Source organism: Odocoileus virginianus, chromosome 22 (genome assembly GCF_023699985.2).
Source record: "Odocoileus virginianus isolate 20LAN1187 ecotype Illinois chromosome 22, Ovbor_1.2, whole genome shotgun sequence".
Taxonomy (NCBI): Eukaryota; Metazoa; Chordata; class Mammalia; order Artiodactyla; family Cervidae; genus Odocoileus; species Odocoileus virginianus.
In genome coordinates, this window is record NC_069695.1 from 33,818,077 (window position 1) to 33,833,447 (window position 15,371).

A 15,371-nucleotide genomic window follows, 5' to 3' on the forward strand; every position below is an offset into this window, starting at 1 on the left:
TGCAGTCCATGGGGTCGCAAAGAGTCAGACACGACTGAGCGACTGAACTGAACTGAACTAATATATTAAATTAATTAAACAAAGAGGCCATGAATTTGAGGTGCCTTCAATGCCTTAGTAGCCTACTTCAGTAATCCAAAACCTAAGCCTGCAATAGGGCTTTCCTGGTGGCTTAGACAGTAAAAAATCTACCTGCAATGTGGAGACCTGGGTTGGGAAGATCCACTGGAGAAGGGAACAGCTACCCAGTCCAGTGTTCTGGCCTGGAGAATCCCCATGGAGAGAAGAGTCTGGAGGGCTACAGTCCACAGGGTCGCAAAGTATCAGACAGGACTGAGCAGTTAAGATAGGACACAGCAAGCCTACAGTACCTCAAGGATAACAAATAGAAACGGGACAACCCATCACGAAAGACCAAATAAACCTTCCCAAGTAAGGTGACCACTGAGCAACAGCCATTCAAGTCATTTCCTTGCTTTGCTTCCAACTCTTCCACCTAAGAGTCTTTTCCTAGCCCCTCTCAGTGGTGTGCTCCCAAATGCTTTCAGTTTGATGATGCCTGATTGCAACAGGTTTTTAAACTGCATTTATTTATTTTTAATTGATTGATGATTCCTTTTATAATATTGGTTTTATTTCTGTCATACATCAACATGAATTAGCCATAGATTTTTGGTTGTTGCATTTTTCTTTCTTTCTTTTTATTTTTTAAATTATTAAAGTATGATAACACATTTACGGGAGACTTAGAAAATACATGTGTTACATATGTTCCACTATATATGACAATTATTTTTTTAAGTAGATAAAAATTTTTAGTTGGAGTTTCAATATCAAACTCTCAAAAATTAATAGAATATATAGAAAAGTAAAAGAATATAGCAGAGCTGAAAAGCACTATGAATCAATTCAACATAATTAAGATTTACACAATTTTCACACAACAGCAAGATACAAATTCAAGTTTCCATAGACTATAAACCAGGAGACATTGGAACATATCCAGGGACATACAACAAGATGCACAAATTTAATGGTCCAAACGTATTGAAATCACAGTCTGTTCTCACCACTGTGGAATTATGTTCGAAATCAATATCAAAAGATATTTGAAAATAACCTGTATATTTTCAAGTGCAATGTGACAGTTACCAAGCAAGATCTTTGACTTAGCCATTGAAAGCCTCAAAGTTAGAAAGCTGAAAAACACAGAGGACAATGGCAGAGAAGAAATCATTTAAATGAGAAATTAATATCAAAGATACTTTAAAAACCCCATGTACTTGGAAATTAAATGCTCACTTTTAAATAATGGGTGTATCTAAAAAGGCATAACAAGGAAAATTAAAAATATATTTGTGACAGAATAAAAATGAAAACAATTTATCAGAATTTGTTGCATGCAGCTGAAACTGTTCAGTGCAACTAAATACAATGTGGAATGTTGAATAAGGTATGAAAACAAATAATGGACACTAGCATAAATTCTGTAAAATTTGAGCAAAATCTGTACTTTAGTTAATACTGTATCACGTGTTATTTTCCTGTTTGTTTGTTTTTTATTTTTACAACATAGTATTTCTTTACATTCTCAGAACTGGGTTAGAAGTTTCAAGCCTTATTCAGCTTACCTTTAAATCACTAAGATAATAAGCTTTCTGGACTTTTAGCAGTAATACTAGATGACAGGATAAGTGGAACTACATCAAAGTTTTGAGTGAATGTAAGTTAGAAACCTAGCATTCTGTTCATGCTTAGTCACTCAGTCATGTCTGACTCTTTGTGGCCCCATGAACAGTAGCCCACCATGGGATTCTCCAGGCAAGAATATTGCAGTGGGTTGCTAGTCAAAATATGCCTCAGTTTGTCTTTTAACAGAGAGAACTGTTCCCAATCTTTTGAACTGGAAATGTGACTAGCCTTTTTAGCGGCAGCAGTGGTAACTGCCACACAGTAAACAAATTATAAAATTAGAATGACTGATATTCAAATTCAAAGCAAGTTCTTTTCAACCACTCAGTGTTGGAGTCAGATAGACTTGAGTTTGAATCTAGCTTGACCAGAAGCTCTGTGACCTTGGACAAATTATATAACTTCTCCAAACCCTAAGTTCCTTATCTATAAAATGGGGGTGATTATAGTATTTCCCATAGAGAAATGTGGGCAATAAATGATTTAATACATGCAGAGTACTTAAAAATTCCTAGCACTTAGTATTTTAAGTATTAGCTCTTATACTGTTACACTTTTTATTACTTCCCCATTCCTGCTTTTCTGCTTTCTTTCTGACAGAGCTACTATCACTTTAAGTATGGTGCTCTTCCGTCCTGTTGTGACCATAACTGTCATCTTACACCTCTGTCACTGACACTAGTGCAGACCGAGTGAGACGCATCTTGGTTTGGGCACGTCACAAGGTGGGTGGAGGCTGTCAGATCCAGACAGCCGACACATTCCCAGCAGACCACCACCGACTAGCCCAGTGCTTACACAGCTGACAAACCCGGTCCTAGAGCCAAAACATATCACTCAGAGATGCCCCTTTCCTAATATGGGGCAGTGACAGTTCATTGCACCTTGCCTTTAAAACTCTACCCCCTTTCTCCTACTTTTGAATTTCCTGCCAAGATCCTACCTAGACTCTGTGCTGGATTAAATTCCCTGCTTGGGAGGAAAAAGTTTTAATCAGTGGTCAATGTTTAGTCTCTAATAGATTTTTTCCTCTTAAACAGTATGCGTAATAATAACAGATTCTTGACTTATTTATTTTTCTCCTTGAAAGCTGTGTAGATTGGTATTGCTACTATTACAAATTTCCACAAACTCAGTGGTTTAAAACTCACAAGCATATGCTTATAATTCTGAAGGTCAGAAGTCAGAAGGCAGTTTCACTGGTCAAGATGTTGACAGGCCTGGTTCCTTCATGAAGCTCTGAGGGGAGAGTTGGTTCCCTTGCCTTTTTTAGCTGTAGTGACTTCCTGTATTCCTTGTCTTATGGCCCCTTCCTCCACTTCAAAGTGCATCTCTCTACTTCCATTTTCACAATATCTTAACCTCTAACTCCTGTGTGCCTCTTATAAAGACTGTTATGATGACAGTGTGCTGGCTGAATAACCCAGGGTGATCGCTCCATCTTAAGAATCTTTATTAATTTTCTTAAACCATATCAGGTAATACAGGTTCAAACTGTGATGCTGGAGAAGACTCTTGAGAGTCTGTTGGACTGCAAGATCAAACCAGTCAGTCCTAAAGGAAATCAACCCTGAATATTCATTGGAAGGACTGATGCTGAAAGTGAAGCTCCAATAGTTTGGCCACCTGATGCGAAGAACTGACTCATTGAAAAAGACCTCAATGATGGGAAAGATTGAAAGCAACAGGAGAAGGGGGCAACAGAGGAAGAGTTGCTTTCACCAACTCAATGGGCATGAGTTTGAGCAAACTCTGGGAGATAGTGAAGGACAGGGAAGCCTGGCGCACTGCAGCCTACAGGGACGCAGAGTCAGACATGACTCAGTAACTGCACAACAACAATACAGGTTCCAGGGCTTATGAGATGGACGTATTTGGGTGGTCATTATTCAACTAACCCCACATGTATTTCACCTAAGAGAACAAAATAAAAAAGGAAAAAGGGGGGAGAAGGAGAGGAAGGAGGGAGGGAGGAGGAAGGGAGAAGGAGGGAAGGAGGGAGGGAAAAGTGAAAGAGAGAGATGGAACAATAAAGGAGATTTTGCATCACGGGACAAAATCAAATCATACACAGCTCTTCTTTAGTGAAGCATAGAAAGAAGCGACCTTCATCATGACCAGATGGATTTCATGTTTTCGTAATAAAAGAGATATGATTTTCTAACATAAAAGAAGAAAGAGGGCGGGTGGGGGAGTAAAGCAGGTAACACAAAAGCTATCCAGTTTGAGAAGTACCGTCATCAAGGACAGTATGAATTGCTTAGGGAAGAATTTTAAAAGAGCCCCACTGCAGAGATTCAGAATGAAGGAGAAAATAAAAAGCCTTGTTTTATTGTAACTCAAGTGAAACCCTAAATGGCAAGAGCCCTTCAAGTAATTCTTTTCCTATCCATGCTTGCTGCTCACAAACATCCATCTGGTTGATCCTGTTGAGAGTTTAGTGGAGGAGAGTGCCACCATCTGCTTGATTTCAGTAATAACAAGTCCAGCAGGATGCTACAGGGGAGGATCCTGTTGTGTGTGGTGTGGTGTGGTGTGTTGTATTCCAGGTAGTCAATGCTGGGTTGTTTGATAACAGCCAATTTTAAGAGATGTAAATGAGTATAAAAGTAATGGATAGATTCACATTCTAGGGATAATTTTCTTATAAAAATTCATTCTTTCCTATGTGGTCAGGCAGAGAAAAACCTCAACAAAGATAATTATAGCATATTAATTTACTCATTGTGAATCCTGGCTAGAAATTTTGGGGGGTTAAACTTGTGTGTTTAATAGAGAAACAGTGTTAATTATTCATAATAAATAGGTATCTGATTTAAGCTATCTTGTCATGTCATTAAATTAATCATGAATATGTATTTGTGAAACATTTTCATCATATCTCATGATTTACAGATGCTTCTGCAAATGCCTATAATGCAGTCTTTCATTAACATTGCTGAGCTAAATGCATTTTCAAGAAAGAAGTCTTTAAAATAACATGAGATGTAAGCAAAATAACTAAACTGAATTTTAACATGGAAATTTGTGTAATAAGGATTATGAGAAAAATATTCATGAAGCACAAAATGAGAAGACTATTATTCAAATAAAACAGAAAGAGCTTCTATTTTTATATGCAGGCAAATGCCAAAAAAGGAAAAATGAAACATTTGAAAGAGGAAATAAAACAGCTTCGGGTTTTTCCTCTCAATATAAGCAATAGTTTAACATCTAGAAAGTTAGAAGAGTTTTTCCCATTTCATTTAAGTCATATTTGTTAATAGAATGAAAGTAGGAATTGAATGGTTATAATTCACATGTATATTAATACATACACATAGTGCTGCCAATTTCAGTTAATACTATTAGTATTTGAAAAATGGACAAGAATAAATTAGACTATCTACTAAACTAATTCACTCTAAAGCATTTGATTTAGATAACTCCGTTCATGTAAATCAATTTATTTCTGAGAACCCAAAGAAAGGGAGAGAATGAAATAGAGATGACATTTTCTGAAATATCTTACTAATGAAAATTGAAAAATGAATGAGTTATACACCTTTATTTTCTTTATTGCCCAGTCAAATACTTATCAAGAAACCATTCTGTGAGTAATGAATAGGTGAGACATCTTGTTAGGTTCTGTTCAGCGTAATTGTGTGAAACATAGGGAAACCATCTCCTCTGGACCATCTTTAGGCAAAACTACAAAATACATTAAACTGAAATGCTATGAATACTATCACTACCCAAGTCCCCAGATTCTGGGGTCTCTTCAACCCTCCCACACTCAGGTCAGGCCGTAGTCTCAGGCGGTTTCCTGAAGTTCTTTCTCAAATCCAGCATTTGTAAATTTGTCCCATTTTCTCGGGGAGGGGGTGGCTTCCTATGTCACTGGCTAGTTAACTGAGAAGATTGATTCCAGCTGTGACAGATAATACCAGGCTTGTTAAATTTCATTCTAGGCTGGGAAGGCGGCCAAAGCCACAGGACAAATATGGAACATTAGCATTGATTTTAAGCACTTTCAAAATACTTTCATATATATAATCCCAATTTTTGCCCCAGAAAAATCTTGTTAAAGACTGATGTCTCTCCTTCTTGCAAACCTGACTTCAAATTGCATTACCTTAAATATAATGCACTGATGCGTGCTTGCATGTGTGTTAAGTCACTTCAGTCATGGCCAACTCTTTGAGACCCCATGGACTGTAGCCTGCTAGGCTTCTCTGTCTCTGTGATTCTCCAGGCAAAAACACTGGAGTCGGTTGCCATGCCCTCCTCTGGGGGCTCTTCCCAACCCAGGAATCGAACCTGCATCTCTTTTGTCTCCTGCATTGGCAGGAGGGCTCTTTACCACTCGCACCATCTGGGACATCCATAATGCATTGGTATTTGTCTTTAAAATACTCATGTATTACAAGCTAAGAACAAAAATTGTTTCAAGAAATTATAGAATTATTCTTTAGTGTAAATTTGCTGTTGTTTTTTTTTAAGTAAAAGGTTATTTGATAAGGTATCTATGAACTATAGGAAAAGTTTTGTTTCTTCTGAGAATATCTGCTTAGAAATAACTAAGAAATAACTCAGGAATAACTGCTCAGTTTTATCCTATATTAAGCCATCAGTTGAGTGGTAAATCAGAATCCCAGTTGGAACGACAATAAAAAATACTGGAGAAGAATGTTCAATGAACATTGATAAGTAATCATGAAATAGAATAATTTCCATTTCATAAACATATTTGGAAGAAGTACTGTACTCCAAGAGTATACACATTTTAAAGTTTTGCAGGGACAAATAAATAAATCTTCCCCACATTACAATGAGAAAAAACCAGATTCAAATTTGGACAGTTTGGAGCTATCTTAATAGTCCATTCAATCACAGCACAGTTCATTAAGTAGATTGTGCCACGTTAGAATGGACTTAGAAGTCAAATCAACCGAAAAACAGCTGATTTGTTGATATGACCAGGCACAGGCTTTGAATGTGTAGTAATTTCCCCAGACTTTTATAAGGACTATTTCACTTGATAGAACTTTGCTAATCCAGATATATGGAAATTATACTAAAGCTCATATTTTGCATTATCTGTGAAGAAAGGACAGGCTTAGCAAATTCACAGCTGAAGAAGATCCTAGAAATGTTTAATCTATTTGCAACTGTTTTCAAATATTGTGGTAGTAACCATTTGTACTACTGAGGCAATTAATGTGCTATTAAATAATTACAGATAGAAGTGTCTTTCTTCCTTGGAATAAGCAAGATCTCTGTAGGGTTTTTCACTTAGTTTGAAGGACTGAATGTACTTAGAAATAAGGTTGAGTTTTTTAAACAAACAAGGAAAACTTCAGTTTCATGTGGCTGATTATCCCCCAGATTTGGGTATCTCACTCATTAAATTCACCCTGTGGAACATAACAGCACCTAGCGTAAAGCTCTATTGCAAAATAATTAATTTATAAAACAGGTGTAACGCCTACTTCTTCTATTCCTCAGTCTCACTATTAAAAAAATAGGCTCATATGATCTATAATTAAAATACTACACCAGTTCCCTAAGTGATTAAATTTTACCAAGCTTTACTACAGGAGGGCAAAATTGGTTTATGTAACATTTAAAAGTGATAAATTATTTATCTTTAATGTTAAACACACTACACTCGCAAGCATCATTGAAGACAGAAGAATCCAGGTGGGAGAGGAGTTTTTTGTTAGTTTAAATACAGTCTGCTATTTCCCTGTTTGCTGTTTTTGGCAGTGTATGTAGTTTTTTTCTAGTTATATGGGATTTCATTCTAAAAATCATATTTGTAATGCCAACTTTCATAGAACTCAGGTGCTTAGTAATATTGGATTTAGATGAGCAATTAACATTACTGTGATTGTGGCATAACTTTGAAGTATTTTTCTTCTATCATAATAGTTCTCTACTTTAGCACCTATTTTCCTTTATATTGGCCCAAATTTATTAAGAGTAATGGAAGAAAATATTTAGTAAATGGTGGTAGCCAAAGATAAAGGAATGAAGCGAGGGAGAAGGAAAAAGAAGAGAAACAATGGGGCAAGTGGGAGGGAGGAGTGAAAAACAGAGGAAAATAGAATTGGGAATAAACAAATGAGAACTAATTAAAATTAAAAGCTTTTGCACAGCCAAGCAAACCATAAAGAAAGTGAAAGGACAGCCCACAGAATGGGAGAAAATATTTGTAAATGATCCAGCAAACAAGGGGTTAATTTCCAAAATATACAAGCAGCTCATGCAACTCAGTGTCAAAAAACAGACAACCCAATCAAAAAGTAGACAGAAGGTCTAAATCTACATTTCCCCCAAAGACATACAGATGGCCAACAGGCACATGAAAAGATACTCAACATCACTAATTATTAGAGAAATGAAAATCAAATCTATGAGGTATCACCCCACATCAGTCAGAATGACCATCATCAAAAAGTCTACAAATAATAAGTTATGGAGAGGATGTGGAGAAAAAGGAAGCCTCCTATGCTGTTGGTGGGAATGTAAATTGGTATAGCCCCTTTGGAGATTGGTATGGTGTTTCCCAAAAAAACTAAAAATAGAGCTACCATACGATTCTGCAATCCCACTCCTGGGCATATATTTGGAGAAAACTATAATTCAAAGATACTTGCACCCAAATTTTCAAAGCAACATTATTTACAATAACCAAGACATGTGGAATCTAAAACAAAAATACAAAGAACTTACTTCCAAAGCAGAAATAGACCCACAGACATAAAAAATAAACTTAAGGTTACCAAAGGGGATAGAGGTGGGGGAGTATAAATTAAGAAGATGAGATTAACCTATACACACTACTATGTATGAAATAGATAACTTACAGAGATCTACTGTATAGCACAGGGAACTAGACTCAATATTCTGTGATAACCTGTAAGGAAAAAGAATCTGAAAAAGAGTGTAGGTATATATACATACAAGTGAATCACTGGGCTATACACCCGAAACTAACACACGTTGTAAGTCAACTATACTTGTTTTTTTAAATATGCAACAAAATAGAATTGGGTATTGTTAGTATCATTATGGGCTTTTGAGAGGCACCTGCAGATTATCTAAATATGAAAACCGATTTTACACTATGGGGAGAGAAGAGATTCATGACTGGAAGGGACCTTAATAGGACTTCTGAGGTGCTGGTAATATACTGTTACTGCATCTGCTTACTGGTTATGTAGGTAGATTCAATTTGTAACAATTCATCAAGCCTACACATATGATATGTGTACTTTTGATATATTATATTTCACTAAAATACTTTAAAATAAAACATGTGCTACAGGGGAACATGTATTACTTTCCATCTGTTTTAAGTTTACCTGGACAAAGTGACTTTGAAAGTGACTTCAGGCCATCGATCAACTTCATAGTTAAATAAGATCTTTTCTTATTGAAGAAAACTGCTAAGCTTAGGTTTCAGTTAACTGGCTCTAGCTTTTTCATAACTTAGTTGTCTTAGACAAGTGACCTATGTCTGCAAAATCTCAGTTTTCTGTTTTGAAAAATGTTATAGGATCATTTAATGAGATATTAATTCTAATCTTGTTTTTCCTGAGGTAGGATGGACAGTCATATTCTAGCCTTCCTAACCACCTTCTTTAGATTCAAGATCCATTCTTAAGAAAATTTCTCAAACCAGTCCTTGTTTGAAAAAACCAAATTGTGTGTGTGTGTTTTTTTAAATAAAGGAACATGCAGTTACATCATTGTTGTGAGGATGGAGGGAAGCTAGAGCATTTTGAGGCAGAAAGAAGAAATAGTTGGAACTCTGTCTAAATCAAGTGGAATCCTAGCAGGTTCTGTGATCTGCTGAGTTCTGGTCATACTCCTTAGTTCTCAGCAAACAGCAAAATCCCCATGGTTCTGTCCACAGTATCATTGCTAACCCTCAGAGCAGTTTCTCAGCCTTGGCCTGTTGATATATTGGGCTGGATAATTCTTTGTTGTCAGGAGCTATCCTGGCATTGCCAGATGTTTAGCTGCATCTCTGACTTCTACTCACTAGATGCCATTAGCACCTCCCCTCCAAACTGTGACGACTAAAAATGTCTCCTATTATTGCCAAATGCCTCCTCAAGGGCCAAATCCCCTTCACCCTGTGGAGAACCACTGGGTTACAGTAAATGTCAGAAGCTGAATTCGGTATTGAAAGAATGGAGGGCATTCTTTAAGCTGCAAAGTCACCTGCCTTTAAATGGGTCTCTAAAATTGAATAATAAGCACATAAAATGATGTACATACAGACTAAGTCCAGCTTCTCTAGACTAAACCTCAAGTTTATATCAGTCCCAAGGGTTGTGGGTGGAGGACTAGTCAGATGATTCTTCAAACCCTGGCAGGTAGTAATTAAGCTAGAATTGACTTGATTTAGAAAACTAAAGAAATGTAACAATTATTATATGTAAGTGTTATGGTGCCAGTTTGTACCTGTTATGTGTTTAAAAAAAAAAAAAACCGCCTTAGCAATGTTCCTAGTATATTGCAAAAAGCCAACAAAGTAAATGTATTAGTATCATCCCTACTTTATAGATGAAAATGAATGACAAAGAGCATAAACAACCCTTCAAAGAAACAGAGCTAATAAGCAAAATGGATACTGAAATGAATTACTTCTTGTGGCCTTACTTTTTGTACACTGTTGCCCATGTTAAAGGCGAATTTTGTTGGAGAGCCTAGAAGATACCACTTTATCTCCTCTCAGTTCAACTCAGAAAATATAGTCATCCATTATGATCCTAACACCCGTTTTAGTGATTTCAAGATACATGGCAAATATATAACCCAATTTAATTTTTTTGGAATTGAAGACACTTAAGTAGTAAAATTATGTATATAGACTACAGGCACTGGAAACATTCTAAAAAACTCAAAATGGATTGAGGTAGGTGAGGAAAGAGACATGGGATTTTAGGTAGAAACTTAAGAATAAGTAAAACAAGTAGAGAAAATTTAGGGAGAGACTTAGAGATCAGAAAAACAACATATATATTTCTGTGCAGAAAGACCCCATAATCTGGCACCGACATTTAATCTCTAGCCTCTGCTCTCTTTACAGCCCCCACAACTTTCACTCTCCATACGCAGTCAAGCCTGCAAATACTATCCTTCAGACATGTCAAACCCTCTCTAGATTCACATCTTTGGTACAGGCTGCTCGCCTGACCTGCAATCATTCTGCTCACTCTGAGCTCTTAATTTAAAAATTTTTCCCTTTCAAATTCAAAATTCAAATTTACCTCCTCATATTTCCTAAGAAAATGCCAGCAACTTCCTCTTCTCTATTCCCAACACTGTCATAGCACTTACTATATTGTTTGGTTGATTTATATCTGCTATATGTGCCTATATGTGCTCCTAACCATGTGTCCAATGCAAATCTCTGATAAGTATACCTGTATTAATCCAGCATGACCCATAATTTTGTTCTACCTTTCAACTGAGCACCATCAAAGTCCACTTATACAAATATTTACCAGACCCTTTAAATTCATTTTTAATTGCACAACTAAGATATAATTACAATTTCCTTTTACATTTTCAAAAACATTATATCTAAATCTAAAGTCCACTTTGACCTCCTCAGTCACAGTATCATTTCCCTTTCCTCTAGGTAATCAATATTATGTCTTTGGTGCATATCTCCTTTTTAAAAAAAACCTCAGTGTATGTGTGTGCGGTTTTAAATTATTTTATCTATTTGTTTTTATTTAAAGGTTATCATATTCCATGAACTGTACAATATAAAACTTTTAGTGTAATCTATGTTGATAGTTATAGATTGTATATTTTAATTCATAGACAGTATTCCATAAAATGTACATTTTGTGTCTTAAACTTCTTTGGAAAGATGTGTAGTTTGTTTTTAATGTTTTGATAACTTAAATAATTCTGCAGCAGACATTCTTTTGCCCTCAGGCAGATATCTAGAAATAGAATTGCAAGGTCACAGGCTCGGAAAATTTACTTTTAATTATACTTCCAAATTTCTACCTAATGTGAGTAAATCAATGTTTTCATACTCTAAAAATAGCTTAGAATGAATCTGTTTTCTACATTTTTTCCTGATACTTATTACCATACTTTTTTAAACTTTTGCATAAAATAATCTCACTTTGTTTTTATATACATTTCTATGACTAGATTGATTTGGAGAGGACTGATATTTTTCCTCATGTGAAGAGTTGACTCATTGGAAAAGACCCTGATGCTGGGAGGGATTGGGGGCAGGAGGAGAAGGGGACGACAGAGAATGAGATGGCTGGATGGCATCACCGACTCGATGGGCATGAGTTTGAGTAAACTTCGGGAGTTGGTGATGGACAGGGAGGCCTGGCTTACTGCAATTCATGGGGTCGCAAAGAGTCGGACATGACTGAGCAACTGAACTGAACTGAACTGATATTTTTTCTAATACTGAATATTGCCATTTATGAAGATAGAATATTTCTCCTTTTAGTTATACCTATATGTATTACTGAATAAAGTTTTATTACTTTCTCCCAAAACATCTTGCATTTTTTTTTAAACCAGGGATCTTAACTTTCTGTTACTATTGTAACTGTTCTTATAATATATTTTGATTTTTAGTTTTTTACTGATGAAAACTAAATTGATTTTGCATGGGGAATTTTATCCAGCCAACTTGCTGAGTTCTTTTATCAATTCCATTGTTTATTAGTTGATTCTCTTAAATGTTCTAGGAAGAATGTTATCTTTGTAATCTTTGAGCCATTTTTTTCTTTTGCTATTTTAGTTTTATTCTTTAGTATAACAATCAATAATAGAAATGGTCAAAGAAATTCTGTTCTTTCTGCTGTTACTGAGCATGTGTTCAATATTTCATTATTAAATGTGATTTTTGCATCAGTTTTTACCAGGTGGTACTTAATGAATTAAGAAACTTTCTACTTCTCATTTTTTAAGTTGTTACCATGAATGTATGTAGATTTTATAAAATTCTTAATCAACATCCATGAAAACAATTATATAATTTTCTCCTCAAATCTGTTAACAAAGAAAGTTACCTTGATAGAGTTTCTCATTTTGACCCATCTTTTCAATGCATGGATAAGCTTTCTTGGTCAGTATATCATAAAGTATTGCATTCAGCTACTAGTATGAGAGACCTGGCTATGGTGAATTATACACATGAGGGCTCATATTCCCGACATAATCAGGTCTAGAGTAAAGCAGTTGCTGGCACTGGTTCAGCAATTTAAGGATATAAGAGGGGAAATCTCTGTCTTCTTGTTTTTCCTTGTAATCCCAAGATTACCACTAGAAATGTAAGCATCATGTCCTCATTAGAGGCAGGAAAAATGAGGTGGGGAGTTGCTTGGAAGGGATTTGAGTAATGGTAGTTTCCCAGAAGTCCTAACCCCAAGTTTCTCTTTGCATTTTGTTATCAATTCAACCTCCAAAAGATTGAGAGAAATATAATTTTTAGGCTCGTTATATTAGTCACTGGATTAAAATGAGGGGTTTGTTACTAGGGAAGAAGGAAGCTGAGTATTTAATAGATAGCTGATTATCCTCTCTATGTTTGTAATACATCGTCCTTTTAACACATTACTTGATTTGATTGGCTAATATTTTATTTGTAATTCGGCACTATCACTGGTACAACCCCTTAGAGCTTATTCAGATTTCGCCAGTTATACACACATTCATTTATGTGTGGGAGGAAGGGGGTATAGCTCTACGCAGTTCTAGCACATGAATAAGTAATCACTACAACAATCAAGATACTTAATTGAACCATTATGATAAGACTTCTCTCTTCAAGTTTTTTACAGCCACACTCACTCCTGCCTCTGCATCTTAACCTTCAACAATCACTAATTTGTTTTGCATCCATGTGTTTGCTACTTCATGAGTGTTATATGAATGGAACCATGCAGTATATATCCTTTTGATATTAGATGTTTTTCTCAACATAATGTCCTTTACGTTCATGCAAGTTATTGCAGCTTTCAATAGCAAGTTATTCCTGAGTAGTATTCTATGACATAGATGCATCTTACTTTATTAATCATATAATAATTAATTAGGTGTAGGACATTTGGATAGTTTCTGGTTTGGGACTGCTGTATTAAAGCTGCTAAGAATATTCATGTCCAAGTTTCTACAAGGAAAAGAGTTTTCATTACTTTGGCATATGTACACAATACATATGCCGTTTCTAGATCATATGGTAATCCATTTTTTAATTTTAAAGGGAACTAGGAGACTCTTTTCCAGAGTGCTTGCAATATTTTATATTCCTATTAGAAATGTAGGAGCAATTTGGTTTTCAACATTCTCACCAATATTTGGTATTATCACTATTTTTAACTTGGTTCTTCTGACAGTCAGTTGATTTTAATTTGCATTTATTTAACTGACTAATGATGTTGAACATATTTTTATGCACTTATTTTCCATTTTCATATTTTCTTTTGACAAAATGTCATTTCCAGTCTTTTGCCCTCTTTCTAATTTGATTGATGTTTTTTAAATATTGAAGTTTGAGAGTTCTTTATGTTCTAGATGCAAGTCCTTTATCAGGTATGTGCTTTACAGATATTTCTCTCACAGTGTGATGTGTTTTATTATCCTCTTAACAGAGTCTTCCACAGAGCAAAAAATTTAATTTTGACAAGGCTCAATTTATCCATTTTTAAAATTTTATGGATCATGCTTTTCGGTATCAACTCTAAGAACTCTTTGCTGGATGTCAGCAAGAATGGTGTAATAAGGAGCTCCAACAATCTTCTCCTTCTTAAAAGCAGTGATAACATACAAAATTGTCAAAATCAACATTTTCAGAAATGTGGAAACTAGCCAAAGACATTCAATAACCTGTATGTTGTTTATTCAAGAAAATTGGCTGAATCTTGATAATAACAGTGAACTTTGTGCTATTTTTACTTCTCATAGTCTCATGATTCTTCATCAACCCCACAGTAGATCTGAAAACCAATGCTCCACCAGCTTACTGATAGCAACAGCTTAACAGCCTAGAAGGTGAAATAACAGAGTGAGATCACATTTAAAACCCAATTCCCAGGTAAGTGTCATTATTCAACCTGTCTGGCAGTTTTCTGGGCAATCCTAACAGTAAGGCTTATCTTTCTTTGGCCTGACACAGAGCTGGCCCAATGTAGAGAGCCTTTTCCCTAGAGATATTTGTCAGAAACAATCAGCCATAATTGTTTAATGTCCCAGCTGCATAGGTAGCTATGGAAATTGACACAAACATCAAACAGATAAAAAATCTTAAAAGGGAAGGTTTTGAATGAGATATATGTAGATGACTTTGAAAAGCTCTGAAATATTCCTAGAAATCTGGAAGTCCATGTGCATGCAAAAGGCTCTGGGAACAGCTATGAAAGAGCTGAGAGGGCCCTAAGCTCTCCACCTCTGAATGTGAAGTTCTGCACAAATAGGAAATAAAAGTTAAGGTAGACTTGTAAACTTCATGTCTGAACATTAAATCAGTGCCTCCCCCAAACCACACAAAGACTTTGTTCATGATCTGAAAGACTTGTTGCTTCATGCATTAAAAGAAATCTTTGTCCAGTCAATAGCTAGCCATTAAGCTAACTGAGCACAGACTTCACTGGCCACACACTGAAAAGAATACAGACCAAAAAGAATTTATCCAGGAA

General features: G+C 35.7%; 1 long non-coding RNA gene across 1 annotated transcript in view; it reads left to right on the forward strand.

The window, feature by feature from the left end:
* The window catches only part of LOC110146484 (uncharacterized), a 36,916-nt gene that overhangs the window by 1,566 nt on the left and 19,979 nt on the right, over positions 1–15,371 (forward strand). Inside the window, exon 2 of the long non-coding RNA XR_002316569.2 lies at positions 14,641–14,770. This is a non-coding gene — a long non-coding RNA (uncharacterized lncRNA). The remainder of the gene's footprint in view (positions 1–14,640; positions 14,771–15,371) is intronic.